The following is an 8,795-nucleotide window of genomic DNA, read 5'->3' as shown; positions in this document are numbered from 1 at the left end:
GAAACAGCTGTATGGTCAGCCAAAAATTCAATTAATTAAAATAATTTAAAAAATAAATTTTTGTTGTTGTTTTACTTCTGTTGGAAAACCTCTTTAAGACCATAAGATTCAATTTTCTTCAAACTTTAGACATATTATCTTGCAAAATATATTTAAATAATACATATTCTCTTTGACAAACAGTTCATCTGATGGTTTGACCAATCACAGTGTAAATATGACGATAATATACTGAACCATTCAGTATCAATATAGTCTTGACTCCTCAAAAGAGGAAGACAATTTTTGTAATATATATTGGAATGATATTTACAATTCAGTGGATCTTTATGGGCTAAGTGCTGTGCTTCTTTCCGATAAGAACTACATGAGCACAAGAAAATCATAACTCCGTCCTTTAAATCCAATTCATGATCCTAATATCACAGCATTATTTAAGACTCTAACATGAAAAATGGAATAGACATTCATCAAATATTTATTGATTTTTTTTTATCATTTTAAAGGCTTGCCATTTCACACGATGCCTCACTTAACAATCGCTTAACATGTGTAAATTGTAAAAACTTACAACAATTGATTTGAAATAATTTTTTATTCAGTGGTAAAGTTAATCTTCTGTTTGGTGATTATATCAAAAAGTCAAAATTATAGGTTATTATAAAAAGTTATTCATATCGTGTCAAATAGAATTATTATCCAAAACAAGTCGAAGGCTTGCAACACTTAACATGCGCTTAGCATATTTGAATTTTGGAAATAAATTGCAAACTATATGGAATAATATTTGAAAATTACATCTGATACCATAAGACGTCTTGTGAGAATTATTTGAAAGTTGTTGTATTTTATTCGTAATAGCGAAGGTCAATCCTGATATGGAAGTAAGAAATTGTTTAAAATGTTTATCACAAAACGTTTTATTTTTACCTTATTTTTAAGAGCTATAGAAGTTTAGAGTTACTTAACATGATTACCTGCAGTGAAGGCTCAACAGCACACGTATCGGTATAATGCCGAATCCCATTGTAACTTCCGGGAACTCCGGAACAAATTAAAGCTAAACATTTGAACATAGTTTACGCCTTGATAAGGAGGTGAGCCAACCTCTACAAACTAAGTAACCTTGTGTAACAATAGAGGTTATCCCATTGCTCTATCTTTCTTTCTCTTTCTCGCTCTCATCAGTATTGAAGACGATGTCTCAACGGTAGTTGTTCGCTACGGTCATGTTTTCTTGAAATTCTTTTGAGGGTGTTATTGGGCTGGATACTTATTGGGGTGGCTGATGATTAGATGCAATATTCCCTCACACATAGACCGAGAAACTTTTATTCTATAGTTCCTAACGTATGCTCCAGAATACATTAGATTGATATTCTGAGAATCTGAGAACTGACATTATATGTTACACTCTATTTTAAAATACATATTTCTTGAATTCATTTTACATAAAATAAATTTTGAAATTTATTTTATATTATATTTTAGTTAATTGAATTTTTGATTGATCGTACAGCTGTTTCAAGCATTGCCAACTACCCATCACCAGTGATTTTGGAAATAATTCTTGTATTTTTTGAAACAATATATAAGATATTAGATATATATATTTGAGTTTCTGTAATTTTTTTAAATTTCATCCTTATTTTTGCATTAAAGCTTTATCTATCTAGATTTATAAATCTTGTTATAGATCTTGTGAAATTTTTATTCGAATAACTTTAATAGTTAATGAATGAGTTTTGGAAGGGCATCACTTAACCAGTAACCAGTTCCCCTTTTCTAGGGGGATACCTGCATGGATTATTTAGTTTTCGACATTGTCCGTTTTGCGTCCGTGTGGCAACCACTTTGACAAGTCTAACGTACCTTCCATTTATAAAAGTGTGAATACTTTAATATTTATGTCGTACAAAGTAACCGTAATATATGATTAACTGAAAAAGGATAAGTTTATTTATGCCAGTGTCCTTAATTCACTGTCATTTCCAGGAAGTGTGAGTGTTTTTTTCACTGGACACAATACTCGGACAAAATATAAATTGAGACACAACCTTGTAAGTTCGCTCGCAGACAATTGCAGTGCCACATTTATTTTTTATTCCTTAACAATGGATTCTATTAGGGTGGCATGATTTGTGCCTATCTTTTTCATTTAAATGCGTCCTATCGGATTTATGTAATTCAATGTTACATTTGTGTTATTATTTTTATTAATTCATTTAGTTTCGCATGTGCAGTGCGCTTTATCAGTTGAAAAAATGGGAATTGGCTTGCGTTTTGTGGCCCACAAATTCAGAGCTTCAAACCTTTTGCCACCTTCCACCAATAAACGAAATTACAGTACACAAATTGATTGTGTACGAAGGTGCAAGCAGGCAATTAGAAAAAATATGTCATAAAGGACAAAAAATAAATACAATCACGAAAAAAAACTAAAGTTTATTTAAGCACGCAATCTAGGCATAATTTTAATCTCACAACAATATTAATGGGAGTACGTCCATTGCAGGTGGTTGGGTGAAATTTAGTGCGAGTTGACTTCTTTAAGGCACACATAGCCAACACAATTCCTGTAGCGATAAGAGTACTAAAATACGTGTAGTACCATTCCATCCCTAAAATTTTTCACCACCTACCTATGGAGCAATAAAAATTTTCAAATATTTTAAATTTAACATCAATTAAAATAGTACTTGTAATGATTTAGCAGGTCTTATAAATATACCAAAGTATTTCAAAGATTTTTCCATTAAATACTTACTTAACACGAAGCACTTATAGTTTAAACAGTGTTCTGATTCATCACATAGAGCATTGAATGTAACATAAGATATCCCAAAAGTGATCCACACAATTTACTACATATGTCACATTACAGGGTTGCTGACGAATTTTGGAACAAAGTAAGACACTCTATTTTGTTTATTTTTGTAATATTTAATAAAAGATAAATGCAAATATGCGAAAAAACTTTAAGTTTTTAATATGTAGTTCAATATGGCCACCTCCAGCATAAATTATGTCTTTCAAACTGAAACTATTTCAAAATGAAACTATCACATGCTGTCCGCAAATGGCTTTGCGGTATTTTGGCCCATACTCGGCTTACGGCTTGCTTCAGAAGATCTACATTTTGTATTTTGTAGTGCCAACCTTACTTTTTAAAATATCCCAGACCAAGGAATCTAAAGGGTTTTTATCAAGTCAACATGGTGGCCACTGCGTTGAAAAATAAAGCACAGAACGTTTTTTTCAGCCATTCTTGATTGACACGTGCTTTGTGCTATGGTGCTGCCCTACAGTTGTCATCTCTAAGTACTCTGACGCCTTGTTACTCAATAAAAATACATGACATCAAAACCTCTCGCCTCATACATATAAAAATCAATTGATACCACACCTTATATTTTTTTATGAATCATGTTTTGGAAACAGTGGGAATCAATAAATAAATTAAAATTCAAAAATGTTATAGGGTCTTCAACACAGGACCCCAATATATATATGATGCACTTATTTTTACTGATGTCAGAAAAGTGACTTATTTTATTCTCTGACAATCTTTAACTATAAAGAGATGAGCAGTAATTATAATCTTTGCTTTAGCGAATTTTTACTTCGAAGTAAGCATTATCTTTCCTCCACGACGTCCTTTTAACCAAGGCATATGTGATATTAATTCGGGTACACAAGTGAAAAATGTTATAAAAGCATTTCTTGTTTTAAACTGAGGATATAAGAATGCATATTATCATCGCACAGCCTTATGGACTTCAGCCCTACTTGAGTAAATATCGTCAAACAATCAAGGAGTGCTATATGTAGAAGTAAGAATCACATATTCTATAACTGTTTTTATTTTTATTACTATCCCAAAAAAATTTTACTCTAAATTTATAATAAAAAATTATGTTAAAAAAAATATGGTGAAAAGCTATATTTGTTATTACGAATTGTTAAGACCGTGAAGTAAGGAGTGAAAACCCCTACTAGTCTTTTGAAAGTAACTTCTACTTGAAAAATCTTGATATACAAATACTATCATTCCAGCTAGAGATAACAGACTTATTCGATTTATTATCGAATAAGTCATTAGTTCTCAGCACATTTATATATTTTTGGCACATTTATATATTTTTGGACTACATATATTTTGAGCATATAGTATAGCCTCTAACTAGAAGTAATTGCATGCAGATGTATGTATATTATTTTTACTGCTTCTAGGCTCTATCCAAATTTTAAATCAACATAACTTAAACATGTGTATTGATATAGATTTATCTGCTTTCATATGGTCTAAACGTATACTATATTCACTTTATCGGTTAGGTATCGAATACATCTCAGTATTCTTGATTATTATGAACAAAAATATTGTATTTGGTGCAAAGTATTGTGAGATATAAGAGAGGGAGCATCAATTTTCGACTTAATATCCAGACACATTATTCTATCTGTACGCACATCAATACCGTTTAGTGAAACCCAAAATGAATTGAGTTCAGTTTTAGTTTGGAAAAACTAAAATACTTTTGTACCAATTGTTTATCGAAGGTGTGACAAGGTGTCTTTATTTATCGACTTTTTTTTCAAAAAATAACGCGACACATATTTGATTTTATAGTTTATATATAAATAAAGTAAGATATCACGTAACCTCTTGCTGCAGCTCTAAATCAGTGTTATATCGATTGTCGGTCACTATGTCACAAAATTTTATTTCGCAGTAATCTAAATATGTTCCAATCTTTGTGGCATTGTATAATAGTCGATACTTTTTTCGATGTCGTATTGTTTTGTAACTTTTTAAAAATTTAACTATTCTCCAAAATAGTGGTATATATTTATACTCTGGTGGTATATGGTTATCGTCATTATATACAACATTTGGTCCTTGTTTGTTTTTAAAATTAAAACCTTCCATAATTTGTCATGTCATGTTAGATTCTAACTATAAATAAAGAAAATAAATTTTTCTGATAAAATATTACTTACCACGTTACGGTACTAATCTTCAACCTAGACTTCTTGGAATAAAGCCGCTACTAAGTCAACCTTAATTATTATTTACAATAAGACTTATTTTATTTTGATCAATTATTTTAATATTATATAATAATGTATATAATATAATTATACTTCATAGTACAATATATATTATAATATCCTAATAAAAAGTATTAGGCGAAACATGAAACCTGAAATTCAATAATTTTAATTTAAAACTTTATACTTAAGGACGTCCTAAACGTCTTTGGAACGAAATCTTGTGATTTACTACTTCGTTCTCTTAATATCAATTTATCCTTCATACATTTAATTCATCTAAAATTGTAATAATAACAATAATGAATTAAGTAATTCAAAAATTTGAAATTCATTATGGTTGCGTTTTATGGTAATTATCAAATTAAAAAATCAGAACTGCACTTCATAAATTTAAGTCAAATCATTAAAAGTTTGACCAAAGCTTACATATGAATGCCGAAGTGCTCATCTCTTGAAACAAACCAACGAGATTTTTTCCCGAAACTTTGTAGTAACTAATTAGCCTCACTGCATTCATATGGAACTTTATTATGAACTTTCCGTAAATGATACATTAAAGAGTTATTTACCCACAATGCTAACATAATGAAGTTTTTAATTATTTTAAAAATCTTCAAGTACATGAATATCTTTTAGTTTATCGTACAATCATTATAAGTTATTATTTACATGCGATACCGGCGGTGTAAACAAAAAAAACAAGAAAAAGTTATCTGAAACCTTAAAAACTTTAATACTAAAAACAGGTGTTTATAATTCAACTATTTTTAATATAAATGGTACCGCCATCGAAAAGTATCGACACATTTAAACAAACTTTTGAATTATCCGCTTCGGAACGGAATAACACTTGATATTGGCGACCACACTAAAAAAAATATAAAAATACTCTTACTCTTACTCTAACTAACTCTAACTACCTCTAACTAACTCTAACTCTAACTCTGCCTAACTCTTACTCTAACTCTAACTTTAAATCTAACTCTAATTTTAACTCTAACTCTAACTCTAACTCTAACTCTAACTCTTACTTTTACTTTTACTCTTACTCTTACTCTTACTCTTACTCTTACTCTTACTCTTACTCTTACTCTTACTCTTACTCTTACTCTTACTCTTACTCTTACTCTTACTCCTATCGTTACTGTTACTATTTCTCTTACTCTTCTTCTGTTACTATTAATCTTACTCCTATACTTTCTTTTACTGTTACTCTTACTTTTATTCTTATTCTAACTTTTGGTAATAGTAATAATAGTGGATTATGGGTTAGGTGTAGGTTCTTATGCACTACAGCCTGCTTGATATACTGTGCACCCCTTTATATATGTTTAATATATCGAGGAAACGAAGTCAGTGGACCTATGAGAATATCATAGGCAAGTTTTTACCCAAGTAAACATATTCTGTAGAATAAGTGAACAAATGAAACACATAATTTTATTTTCGCTTCATTAACTATGACACGACATTTTAAAATTTTACAAGATATAAGAGTGACCCTATATCACTGTATATATCTATAATATTTTTTAATTCGATTCACTTCTAATGTGAATCGTTGATATTACTAATAAACGATTGTTGGTAGTACAATTGCAATTGAGATAGATTAAAAAGTCATATCTCATACAATAGATAATAGCAAAAGCGAATTCATGCAACTCTGCAAGATCTGACTGCAAGATAGTAAAAAATCCAAATGTAAAATGAATTAAATGACGAATTTAGATATTGATTGAGTATACCTTTAGAAATAACAAAACCTCATAATAATGAATAAATAGAATTTCTAGATCACCATACAAATATTACAGTATAGACCCCTAGTCTTGTAATTCTTAAATAATAAACTTAAATTAAATCTTATAATCTTATTAATAATCTTATTTTATAATCTTATTTTATAATTTTTTCTTATAATCTTCTTAATATAGACATACATATTCAAACTAATAAAGACAAAAATTAGGAAAAACTTCTTCCTTCCTTCCTTAGTTGGCCATTACAGACGTGTGTCGTCTTTGGCCGCGTCGAGTAGCCTCCGCCAGTCAGCCCGATTAGTTGCTTTCTGACGCCAGTTGGTAGTACTGAGCGCCCCCAAATCGTTGGTCACCTGGTCCTTCCACCCAAGATGCGGACGTCCTCTACCGCGTTTTCCACTTGCGGGTACCGAATCAAATACCTTTTTAGCCGGAGCACTTCTTCCATTCGCACGACATGACCAAGCCAGCGTAGCCGCTGAATTTTTATGCGCTTAACTATGTTAATATCGCGGTATAGCTCATACAGCTCATCGTTCCATTTTAATCGATACTCGTCGCCAACGCGTAAGGAACCATAGATCTTCCGAATTTTTCTCTCGAATGCTCCTGACGCCTTCTCATCACTGTTGGTAATTGTCCAAGCTTCTGCACCATACAGCAGGACCGGCATGATAAGGGATTTGTAGAGCGTGATTTTTGTTTGTCGAGAGAGGGCTTTATTTCTCAATTGCTTACTTAGCCGGAAGTAACATTTGTTGGCAAGAGTAATTCTTCGTTGAATCTCTAGGCTGACGTCATTTTTGGTGTTTAAGCTGGTTCCTAAATAAACGAAGTCTTTCACAACTTCGAACTTATAATTGTCAACAGTGACGTAGGTCCCAAGACGCTCAGGAGATTTGTTTGTTGACAGAAAGTACTTTATTTTGTCCTAATTTACCACAAGACCCATTTGCTTTGCTTGTTTTTCTAAGTTGGAAAATGCCGCACTGACGACGCGGGTGTTCAGACCAATGATATCAATATCGTCGGAATACGCAAGCAGCATTACACTTTTTTAGAATATTGTGCCAGTACGGTTTAAATCTGCTACTCGAATTATCGTTTCCAACATTAGGTTAAAGTAGTCACACGACAAGGAGTCACCCTGTCTGAAACCTCGTTTGGTATCAAACGGCTCAGAGATGTTCTTTCCAATTCTAACGGAGCTGGTGGTGTTGCTCAACGTCATTTTACATAGCCGTATAAGTTTTGCTGGGATACCAAATTCAGACATAGCGGCATAGAGTGTGCTTCTAGTCGTAGTGTCAAAAGCAGCTTTGAAGTCGACAAATAGGTGGTGTGTTTCGATTTGTTTTTCTTGAGTCTTCTCCAGGATTTGACGCACTGTGAGTATTTGGTCTAGAGTGGATTTGCCAGGTCTGAAGCCACACTGATAAGGTGCAATCAGTTGGTTGACGATTGGCTTCAATCTTTCACATAGTACGTTTGATAGAACCTTATATGCGATATTTAAAAGACTGATCCCGCCGTAGTTGGCGCAGTTTGCAGGATCACCTTTTTTGTGGATTGAGCAAAGCACACTTAAATTCCAATCGTTGGGCATGCATTCATCCGACCAAATGTTGCGAATTAGCTGTAGCATGCATTTTGATAGCTCTTCGCCAACAGCTTTAAACAGCTCAGCCGGTAAACCATCGGCGCCTACAGCTTTGTTGTTTTTGAGCCGCGTTATAACTGTTTTAACTTCATTATGATCGGGAGGCGGAACGATTATTTCATCGTCAACGATTGAAAATTCGGGATCATCTTCGCTTTCAGTCACATTGCTACTACCGCCATTTAATAGTTTCGGGAAGTGATCCCTCCAAATATTAAGCAGGCTTTGGACATCTATCACCAGATCACCGTTTTCATCTTTGCAGGAATTAGCTCCGGGTTTATAACCATTTGTCAGGCTTTTAAGTTTTTGAT

Source organism: Teleopsis dalmanni, chromosome X (genome assembly GCF_002237135.1).
Source record: "Teleopsis dalmanni isolate 2A chromosome X, ASM223713v2, whole genome shotgun sequence".
Lineage (NCBI taxonomy): Eukaryota > Metazoa > Arthropoda > Insecta > Diptera > Diopsidae > Teleopsis > Teleopsis dalmanni.
Note: the sequence above shows the minus strand (reverse complement) of the source record.